Below are 11,901 nucleotides of genomic sequence, written 5' to 3'. Positions count from 1 at the left end.
TGATGTTATCTATAAACAATGAGAAAAACACATCTGTTAATTTAAGCCTTTTCTCCTGCAGCAGTTTAATGTCAACAAAATTGCCAGAAGCCCAGAGGTTCTGCATTATCTTAAGATGTCATCTCTAACCTTTCTCTTTTGAAACCATTCCTTCTGGACATGGATCACAATCATAGCAGCAAAACTTCTCCCCCTCCTTCTTTTTCTTCCCATAACCTGGATGGCAGTTGGCATTACATAGAGAAAGCGGTGGCACCTATGCAAAGAGATAGGAAGAGTTTAATATTATGATATTGTTTTGAGGAATTTATCAAATATCCACTATCAGGTGATTTAATAGTAAATAGGAGTACTAATAGTGTGAAATGATCCGTAGCTACACAAGTGGCACAAACTTAAGAAGATGCCTGGACCATCCAACCTTACAGCTGTGTAAGAATTCGGTGTGATTTCACCCCTGGCTTGGCCTTTTGATGGAGTCACCACTTAATGGCATTTGCTTCAAGGAGTTCACATGCTGTTCCTTTGTGGTGGCACAAGGAATTAAAGGTAAGCCATTATAGTGGTTCTGCTCCTACCTGCAGGTTCATTACAAGCAACTAGGACTAGGAAATCATTCCATGACTTTTGGGTTGCGCTTTCCTGTTCGGCCACATCCTGTCTCAGAGAGAAATGCTTTGGGTTCCTCCGCCTGACCTGTTCTGGGAGGAGTTGCATTCCGTTTGAAGCAAGAGGTCTGGGAGAACTCCTCGATTCTAACTCATCACTAGTCTGAAGTGGTTTGAGGTGCTAGTGAATTTCAAAATTAATAATGTTTGAAGTGCTTTTGTTACATCCCATTTTGTGGATAACCGCAAATTCTGGGTTTTCAGGGACTGTGCCATTATTTCCATACCTTAGTGAAGCGTCTGTGCCATTTGATTCTGCCTTCATTAATGGTGAGCTCTTTCCCTGGAGGGGCCTGAGGATCCAAGCTGCCCACTTTGATTCTGACATAGGAATTATTTGGGAAAGTGACCAAGTTGGTAATATCAAAGCCAGCTGCTAACTCTCCATATTCATTTAATGTAATTTCATCTCCAGCACTGTTGTTGAATGAGATTCTCTGCAGGAATGAGTGGAGCTAAGTGGAAAGAGCATTGAAGTTAAACACCTCAGTTCACAACAAAGAGCATCCATATTTTAGTTGCCCATACAGGAGGAGTAGGAAATCTTGAATCAGTGCCAATTCAACATTCAACATACTTGCATAAAGATATTATGGAGAGAAGAGACCATAGACCTGCTTGCTTGACCCCAGCCTTTGTCTGTATCCAAGAAAGGGAAGGAAATTGAGAAGTCATGTAAGAGAAGAGATGGGAGTTTATGTCCTCAAAGGATAGGAAAGCAACCTGAGAACCTCGGACTGGACCTTTGCATAGTTTATAGAGTGGATTTGACCATGGTTGGATGTTGGATGCAGAGGAGTGGAAGGAAGCAGCTGCTGGGGAACCCCAAAGGGACACCCCAAGGAAAGGAAGCTCAGAGCCAGGGGATTGGTGGTGGCATGACAAGGAGTGGTCAGTGGGAGAAGAGGGAGCAGACTGGGAGGAAGAGGTGTCAGAAACAGAAGAGGCAACAGGGTTAACGGAGCAGGAAGAGGATGCGCCAGACTGAAATCCAGACTTAAAGGCAGAAAAGTGTCTAGAGACAGTGATCACACAGTTGCTAGCCTCTTCTGGGGACGTACCAGTGAGGCTGCAGAACCTCCCTGGTGGTGGGCATACAGGGAAAGATGAGGAGTTGGGGAGAAGGCCTTCCAGGATGTGCCCAGGTAAAGGCAGCTCCCTGATGGGCTGCTCTTCTTTTTTCTCTTGGATATGAGGATCCCTGCAAAAGCCAGTGCCTGGGGTTGGGATCCTGGTTGTGCTCCCTCAGAATAATGTTCCCGGGGCCATGGGCCCCAGGCCCCCAACCTTACACCACTGGGGAACTGGACAGGTAAGAGAGACAGAGAGAACTGGGGAGGAATGTGGATGGAAAATGGAGGGTTTTATAATATGGAGAAGGTGGATGGCACAGCTTCAGTTACATGTAGTTTTTGGTAGTCTGTTGCTTGTGAAAGCCTGTGTCATCTAAAGTCTTTTTAGTATCATTATAGGAAATATTCTAATTCCCATCTTTGATATAAATACTAAAGGTTTATTTTTTAATTTCTTAAGTTTTATTCTTTTATTTCTTTACTGATAAGTAAATACCTACTCACATAATGTACCAATGCAGTGAATGCTTTATAAGAGAGAACAATACCTGCCAAGGATCTGCATACTGAGGAGAGAGTTTTCCCTTAGCATCTCTTCTGTTGCGGATGGTTCCAGCCAAGTGCATGCTATTTAAGGCATGTGCCAAAGCACAGACAGCATTATAAATACTGTAGCTGGGGCCAGTCATGCTCATTTCAAAATATGGTGCAGGAAGGCTCTCCAGCATCTCTTCTCCAGTACACACAGTTTTTGAGAGAGTGGAATTTGAAAGTGAACAACTGAATGCATCTTCCCAGAAATCTTGGATAAAACCATCTGCCTCTGTCCAATGAGGACGTATACTCCGAAGAAAGTCTTTAAAGTTGTGAATCTCCTTGGAGTGAATTGCAAAGGAGATAGCACCATGGAGCATTCGTATATTAACAGTAAATTTTTGAAGGCTATATAATATGAAATCAATTTGGGTAGCTGTAATCCATACTTTTCCTTCACGTGACTTCTTTTGAGGAAATAGTAACTGAGTAAACTCCATTGTGCTTAAAGCAGTTGACAACCATATGCTAGATCTACTTTCTCCATATAGAAGAATTGCATTAGCTTTGCTGGTTGTGAATGCTGGTGATAAAATCTTTATGTCCACCCATTCTAGTAAGTTACCATTATAATGTATACTGGTTTTAACGCTTTCTGTGAATGCTGAACAGATTCCATTCTTGAAAAGCATTGGCTCAATTGTCTGTAAGAAACGTTCTCCAGCTTCATTAGCTGGAGTGATGAGCCCAACCCATTTCCACCTGAAATGCAGAAGTAACCGGATAATTCCCTGATACTGAAGGTCTTCATTGGGGACCATGCGGTAAAAGGAAGGGAACTTTGTTCCATAATTTATGGCTGGTTCAAATGAACCATATGAAATCTGGAAAAAGCAAAAGCCAAACGTTTCCAAGTGGAAACAAGAAATCATGATGTCCCAAAATATTTGTATATAAACACACACACACACACACACACACACACACACAAACTGAATATATATCCCAAATGTACCAAATTACATAGAAAAACAGATATAATCTTGCTCATGGTTTCTACAGATATTTATTGTTATTATTATGGCATCATCCCAGCTTTATACCGTTACACACTGATTGTCTCCAAGTAGAGAGGAGCATTCATCATAGCTCCTGTTAATATACTAAATGGAAGACTCAACAAAAGTCCAAAGTGGAGGTGGATCATGTACTTTTGCTCTGTAACCTTTATAGCGGTTTAAGAGAGAGGTTGATTCTCTATCTATTGATATTTATTATTAATATTATGGCATCATCACAGCTTCAGTCTTGTACATTTTGACTGTAACCAAGAGTAGGGGAGCATTTATCATGGCTCATGTTTATTTATTAAGTGGATGATTAAGCAAAACTCCAAGGTGGAAGTGGAGTGATAGAAATTGTTGATTATGTACTTTTGCTCTGTAACCTTTGTGATATTTATAGGGAGCCGTTGATTCTCTGTATACTAAGTACTCTCTCAGGAAGTTTTCCTGGGAAATCCTGAAGAGCTCCATTAGATTGTACAGTTGTACCTCGGGTTAAGTACTTAATTTGTTCTGGAGGCAGAATAGCACAATGCTGACACCACTCTATAACGCTCTGAAGTGAGAAATGCCAGAACAATAAGAAGAAAACAGTGTTTTCAATTAGCCTCTGAAAGTGAACAATGTTGATTGACATCATACATTGGGAAAGCACTATCATGATTTTTAAGGGGAGGAACATTTTTAGTTAATGTGTTCTCAGCTATTTTTGCCTATGAAGCCAATGTCAATATCATATATTCAGTAGCTCACAGGCAGCCAGGGCAGTGCATTCAGGATTGATGTATATGAACCAGTCTAGGTGTCTCCTTTACAAATCTGGCAGCTTTACAGAAATCTTCTATTACATCTATTCGACAGAAATTGTCCTTCTTACACACATTTTTGGATATGCATATTATGGCCCTTTTACTTTGTCCATTTTTCCACTCCAGATATATGAATCAGTAGATTCCTAATGCAAGGAAAGCATGACATCTCTGTTTTTCAAATCCATATTCTACCTGTGGAATCTTGAAAAGACCTAAGACGTTTGCCATGCACCAGGAGGTATCAGAGCTGAATCCCCCAATGACTCCTATGACATTTTTCTGGATGCCACACCTGTAGTTGGGAACAAAGTGACGTGATTTAAAGAGCAGGTCCAGAGTGTTTCTGTAGGTCATCTTAGAATCATAATAGCTATCATAGATGTGGAAGCCGAGAGAGACATTGCGCAACATCCTGGAATTCTCATTGATCTCATCAACAGCAAACACCAAGGCCAGGATTTGCTGGTAGAACTTTGTCAACACCCTGCAAATGAAGTGAGATTTTGTTTGATGGGAAAATTAAACAGTGCACAGAATCTAGATAGGCGAGATTCACCTGCCTGCATATAAAGAGAGGATAAAGCCAGCAAAGTTTATTTATTTATTTGGGCAATCAAAGAATACTGTGTAATTTTAAAAGCTGTTGCATATTTCTTCATCTCTTAAGCATCCCGTGTTTGTATTTGCCACCTTGAAAATTTAGGTATCATCAAAAACTTCAGTACCATACTACTTTGCTATATACTTTTCCTATTTTTTTTTATGCCATCTCTTTTCTCTTTCTCCTACTCTCTTTTCTATCTCTCTTTACACAATTAGACTCAAAAAAGCTTATTGTTCATCGACAATATGCACATAGCCTTTATGTACAGATTTCTAATAAAATCTCTCCACACATTTAAAAAATAAAGTTCTATAGCAATCAATCAAAGTTATTTTCTGTCAGATATAGCATATAAGGAATAATTATAATAATATTAATTAACAGTTACTTACATTGGGGCATCAATGAAGTCCTGGGAAGGGTGCTTCTTGAAGGATAATTTGGGGTGTATGTAACAGATATGAGATGCCATTGCACCAATGACCAGGTCACCTGGCTCATACCACTCGTGTGGAACATGAACAGGATTATTTGTTGTGCATTGAGCACTTTGTCCTTGGGACACTATATTGGGGAGCAGCAGAAGCAGCAGGAGGAACATCCTGATGGCTAATTCCCTTGTCTGCATGGACTCCCCTGCTTCTCTCGACAGTATTATTGCTCTCCTCCACCTGACCTGAACAAGACAAATTGGGTGGCAGCTGACTCTGTCAATTTGGTGCTTTAAGGGACATGTATCCGCCTTATTGTTAGCTTGAACACTGTCACAACAGAATGCCTTGGATACCAAACAAGATGCAGTGGTTTGATATGAAAAAGGGAAACTGATAAGTGATAAGTAATAGAGCCCTGTCTAGTTGTTTATGGAGCACTGAGGAGCTTATAATCATTTCAGGCTTGCTAGTTGATTCTTTTTTTCCACTCCAGCCTTTGGAGGTTCAGTCAGGTGGATTGATTATTGTAATTTGAGTAATGATAGGGGAGAGAATCAGTTGTGCAGTGTTTTTGGATTCTGTGGCGCATCAGCAGTAGGGGAAATCCCAAAATATTACTATTATTATTTTTTAAATACATATTTTTATTGATTTTTCAATATTGTTCCCATTGCGACCTCATTATAACAATAGCAATTTTATCTAATTAATGCATTTATGAATGTCAATTATTCAAATGTCAAACGATATGATTTAATTAAACTGGCCCCCATGCATGCTAGATTTGATGGCTTCATTCTTCTTCATTAATTCTGTGTTCCACTATATTAATAATTTCCATTGCATTCCATGCACATATAATAATCTCTTATATAACGGCTACAGTCTTATGATTTCTATTTGTGTTGGTATATTAGGTAATTTATAAAGTTTCAAGTGAGGAACTCTAAGTGTAATCCTTATTCTTTCCTTCCCCCTACCCTGATGGTTGCTGCCTTCCCGATAGGGCGACAGCAGTGACCTGTGGAAGACAGGATGAATCCTCATACTGTCCGGCAGCATTAACTTAAACGCCACGGGATTGACCTGTTGGATGACCTCAAAGGGACCCACTCTCCTGGGCTTTAGCTTTTTGCACCCACCCCTCCAGGGCAACCCCTGTCTGGACAACCACACCCTATTCCCCACCCGGATGACCTCCCCTGGTCTTCGATGCCTGTCTGCTTCCCTCTTGTACACCTCTTTGGCCCTCTCCAAGTTCAACTGAAGCTGTTGCTGAATGGCCTCCATCTCTTCCGCAAACTGTTCAGCGGCCGGCACACTCGATGACTCTTCTCCCCTCCCCGGAAAGGCCCTGGGGTGACACCCGTGATTGGCAAAGAATGGAGTCATCCCTGTGGACACATTCTCGGCGTTGTTGTACGCAAATTCTGCTAGTGCTAATTTGTCCACCCAGTCATTCTGTCTCTGACTGACATAACACCGCAAATACTGTTGCAAAATGGCATTTGCTCTCTCCGCTTGCCTGTTGGTTTCGGGGTGCCTTGCTGTTGTGAAGCTCACTTCTACTTGCAGCAAACCCCTGAGCTTGCGCCAAAATCGTGAGGTGAACTGCGTCCCCCAGTCAGAAATTACCTTAGAAGGATTCCCATGCAACCGAAACACATGCTCTACGAACAGCTTGGCTGTCTCCTCCGCCATCACTGCATGGGAACACGCCACAAAGTGACACATCTTGGTTAGTAGATCCACCACTACCATGACTGATGTTTTACCTCTGGACACAGGTAGGTCAGTCATAAATTCTACAGACACCACTTCCCATGGCTTCCCTGGTGTGGGCAAAGGTTCTAGTAACCCTGCCGGAGCAGCCCTCTCCCCTTTGACCCTCTGACAGGTGTCACAACCTCTCACATATTCCTGCACGTCCTCCCTCACCTTGGGCCACCAAAAGTCCCTTGTAACCAACAACATGGTCTTATATTGCCCAAAATGTCCCGCAGTGGGGTTGTCGTAGAGCTGCTTGAGGATCTTGGCCCTTAGGGATTCACCTGGGACATACAGTGCCCCCCGATAGAACAAAAGCCCCCCTTCTCCTCAAAACCTCCCTCACCTCCCCCGTTTTCCTTAAGTTTGTTCAGCTTCCGCTGAGCAAAAGCATCGTTTCTGATCAGTTGCACCAGTTCATTGTCCTCCACCAGTGACCCCCCACAACTCCACCTGTTCTCCGGGAACATGAGCCTGGCTACAGGAGGTCCCTCTTCCACCCAGTACTCTGGTTTGCGTGATAGCGCATCCGCCCTCACGTTCTGCACTCCTGGAACGTACTGAATCCTAAAGTTGAAGTTGGCAAAAAACTCCGCCCAGCATATTTGCCTTTGGCACAACAAATGCGCCGTCCGCCAGTACTCCAGGTTCTTCTGAACCGTGCACACCTGTATCTGAAGTTTCGCACCAATCAGGAAGTGTCTCCACTGTTTAAAAGCTGCAAAAATAGCAAGCAATTCTTTGTCGTAAATACTGTAGTTTAGCTCCGACTTTTTCAGTTTCCTGGAGAAAAAGGCGCACTGTCTCCAATCCCCCCTACCATCTTGCTGCATCAGGACTGCTCTGATGGCCCGGTCTGACGCATCAGTTTCCACTCGCAGCGGCAGGTCAGGGTTGACGTGCAATAACTGCTCCTCCGAGGCAAAAACTTTCTTCAGTTTCTCAAATCCCTCTTGCGCCGCCTCAGTCCACTTCTTCTTCCCACTAAGGCAGTCAGTTATGGGCGCCGTCAAACGTGCAAAGTTCTTGATGAACTTCCTGTAGAAGTTGCTGAACCCCAGGAACCACAGAACATCCTTCCTGGTCTTGGGGCTTTTCCATTCCACCACGGCTTTCACCTTCTCAGGATCCATTGCTAGACCCTTATCCGACAGCCGGTAGCCCAGGAACTCAACCTCCCTTGTGTGGAACTGGCACTTTTCCAGCTTTACCCACAGGCGATGCTCCTTTAGCTTCCCCAGAACCTCACGCAGTCCTCCACATGCTGCTTTTCATTCTCGGAGTATACCAGAATGTCATCCAAAAAACAAACGCAGTTACAGTGCAGTAGCGGTCCCAGCACGTGGTGCATGAACGCCTGAAAGCATGGGCTTCCGCTTTGTAAGCTGAAGGGCATAACGAGATATTCAAATGCCCCAAGGGGGGTAAACATGGTGGTTTTCCATTCATCTCCCTCTCGCACCCTAATGAGATTGTGCGCCCCCCGAGGTCTAGCTTAGTAAAATTTTTCCCTTTCCGCACTCTTGCCAAAACGTTGTCGATTCTTGGCATGGGGAAGGCCAGGGGTTCCATCAAGGAGTTCAAAATTCTAAAGTAAACTACAAGTCTCTTTTCTTTCGTTGCCTTCTTGTCCACAAAAAATACAGGGCTGCCACCCACTGCCTTGGACTCCCTGATGAACCCCCTTTTTAAGTTTTTGTCAATAAACTCCTTCAACTCCTGTATCTCTTGGTCGGACATCGAGTACAGCTTACCCACCGGTAGCTTGGCCCCCAGGACCAAGTTAATCTGGCAATCATATGGCCGGTGAGGTGGTAACGTGTCGGCCTCTCTCTCACTGAACACCTCCTCCAAGTCCCTGTATTGTGGAGGGATTTCGCCTTTCTTCCCCAGGCACATTGTCGCCACCTGTGCCTTCTTTTCCCAAGGTTCTCCTCCTCCCAGGCAGTTCTCCAAACAGTGAGTCGACCCGAAAGACAGGGATCGCTGGTGCCAAGAAACCACCGGGTCATGCAAGGCCAACCAACTCATTCCCAGAATAATGGGTGGCCCAGCCAAGGTGGCTACGTGAAAAGCGATGGTCTCGGAGTGCGTGGAAATCCGCATTCACATGGGAGGAGTCTGATGCATGACTTCCCCTCCCAAAAGTTCCCTTCCATCAATCGTGGTAACTTGCAGAGGAAAATCAAGGGGCAGGAGATGCAGCTGGTGCTGTGCAGCAAAGTCCCTGCTGAAGAAGTTAGCACTGGTCCCCGAATCCACTAAGGCGTGGACCTCCATTGTGTGGCCATTTGGGAGCTCCTGCAGCACCCTAACCACTATGCCTGCTTTGGGGTGGCCTGGTCGGGGCTCTTCGCTGCTGCTCCTGCCTGGTTGCTGCCCCAGTTTCCCACCAGCCAGGCTTTCCCGTTTCCCTGCATCTGGGGCACTTCTTCTCCCTGTGGAGTGGCCCCCACCATTCCCTGCCAGTTACTACGTTCAGGACACACTCTGGCAAAGTTGCCTGGTTTCTGGCACAGAAAACACTTCTTGGCAGCCTGCCAGTCCTTTCCCTCCTTTTTGCCCTGTGGCTGGACTTTTGAATGCTCCCATGCGTGGGCTGAGTCGATTTCCATGGGCTCTGGCTGACTCCGACCTTGAGTAGCCCCTGCCAGCATCTCAGGAATGCGATTGCCATGGAAACCCTCCCCTCTGTTCTCCCGCCTCTCCAGCAAACGGGCTTCCTGTCTAACAGCTAAGGCAGCCTTGGTTAACGAGTCCATATCTTTGGGCCAGGGGCCTCTTGAAAGCTCATCTTTCACGTCTGAATTTAGCCCTGCCTTAAAAAGGGCCTGCACTGGTTAAGAACTCAAATCCCAGCCCAGTTTGTGGACCAGCATGGCAAATTGAGACCAGTAACTGCGGACAGTCAGTTTCCCTTGCCTCAAAAAAAGTAGTTGCTGCTGAGTCATATCAACTTGGCTCTCATTTGTAAACATGGCATCCATCGCCTCATAAAACTTCCCCAAGTACCGGAGTGCATTGTTACCGGTGGCAATTAGGGGCCTCACCCATTCCCTAGCCATCCCAGATAGATGACTGATTACAAATGCCACTCTCTACTGATTGTTAGAAAATTCACTCCCCTGGAGCTCCAATGCATATTTTATTTCAGTCTTAAAGCTCAAATATTCCTGAGGGTCCCCATCGAACCTACCAACCAATGAACGCATTTTCCTTCCCAGCAGGTCACCCCTTGGTTCCTTATTTTGCGAACGACTCTCCTCCAGACTAATTCGCAGCTCCTGCGCGTGCTCTTCCAATTGCAAATGACATTGCTTCAACTCAGCAAATTCTTTCCTTGCTGCCTCTTCCATCGCTGTTATCTGTCCTTTCTTGCTAGCACCCGGCATATGAGTTTCGGCAAGCTGTCAAGATGATTAGTGGGTGCTAGAAGAGATAAGAGCCCGGGACTCCAGCCAGCTTTACAAGATTTATTAAGTCCATTATACTATTTACAATCCGGAGCTCTTAAAAGCATGCCCTTCTCAGTTGGTGTCAGTTGCCGAAACTGCCCCCTCCCTTCAGCATAACAACTTCCTGAAGCCTCCCCCTTTCCTTCCTCCCTTACGTAAAGAGCGAAGCCCCAGAAGTTGTTTCTCCCTCCCTGATTCATTGCTTCCTGATAGCCCCTCCTCATCTTCCCTCTCTGATGAGGTGCAGCTGCTCATTATCGGAGGCTGCTCTCTATATTTCCCCAGCGTTTCCCCTTTCTCAGCCCCCAGTTCCCTGACAATGTGCCTGCTTCACTTTAATATTTTGCCCCCAACACACTGAACAACCTTTGACCGGAAGGCTTAAAAACAAAACCTAACTATCCCAGCTTATCCTGTGGACGATCTTTGTGAGGGGATAACCAAGAAGCTGGAGTCTCAAGCAGCTGTTCTTTAAATAAACAATAAAGATTTATTTTTAAAAACAACGTAGTATAATAAAAGTGGAGAAACATAGGTTACTTCAATAAGAATACGCTAGTTCACTTCAATTCGCTTTCAGAGGTTTCGGCTTTATAGTTCGGTTCCTTTCTAAGGTGGTACTTTCCTTCAGTTACGCGCCCCTTTCAAAAATGCAGCTCCTGAGGTGCTTTCAGTAAAAGTCTTAAGGGCTCACCACCTCCCCACTTCCTTCACTGGGATTTGGGAGTCTCTTCTTTCCTCAGAAGAGTCTCTCCCCTCCAGATTAGTTTGAGACCTAAGTAGACTCATCTCTTTCAGATCCTACTTCTCCTGTCTCACCCTCACTCTCCCAGGAAGAATTAGTCCTATTACTCCTGTAGGACAATACCCTCAGTCCTTCACTGTACACTCAGAGTGGATGTTTTATTCCAGAACCAACTCTCCCTCCTCCGCAATCTTTATATTTCAGCCTGACTCCTATCCTATCTCCCTACCTACCTCCCAACCTCCCACCTCAACTACCTCAACTCAGCTCCCCTCTTAACCACAGTCTAACTCTATCTCCCTCGAAATCCGCTCCTTTTAAACTCTCCCTCCTGGAAACAAGGCCAATCAGAGGCTGCCGCTCTTTAACCATTTGCTGGCAGGAGAAAAAAAGTAAAAAGAAATACTTGGGGAACCAACTTTTCCGTCACAACAGACACAACATTTTACAAGGATTGGAAGAAACACCACGGACAGAATAACTGCCACAGACAGGAAGAACAAGAATGTAGTTTGAGTGCCACATTTGTAGTTCTATGAATCATTTAATGTGTCAACATGAATAGAAGTTATTAATATTGCAGTTGTTGTATAAGGGATTATTATTTTGACTGGAATATAATAGAAATTAATAAGATTTTGGAATGCAGAAATAAAGGAAATCATCTAGCATGTGGGGGGGCACCTAAATTATATGATTCAGTATTTGAGTGCTTAGTATTAGTATTACAATTTGATATTGTTTT

At 44.4% G+C, this 11,901-nt stretch overlaps 1 long non-coding RNA gene across 1 annotated transcript; it reads right to left on the bottom strand.

Annotated features, from left to right (window-relative positions):
• Positions 1–222: 222 nt before the first annotated feature.
• Positions 223–10,464, bottom strand: LOC310747212. The gene is made up of 3 exons (XR_014540903.1): positions 10,153–10,464; positions 896–1,123; positions 223–256 (listed from the first exon to the last, which is right to left on the bottom strand). It is a non-coding gene; the product is annotated as an uncharacterized lncRNA (long non-coding RNA).
• Between the last annotated feature and the right edge of the window lie 1,437 nt (positions 10,465–11,901).

The sequence above is a fragment of the Podarcis filfolensis genome (assembly GCF_964270895.1).
Source record: "Podarcis filfolensis genome assembly, chromosome: 13".
Classification (NCBI taxonomy): domain Eukaryota; kingdom Metazoa; phylum Chordata; class Lepidosauria; order Squamata; family Lacertidae; genus Podarcis; species Podarcis filfolensis.
Note: the sequence above shows the minus strand (reverse complement) of the source record. Positions and strands in the feature narration are given on the sequence as shown.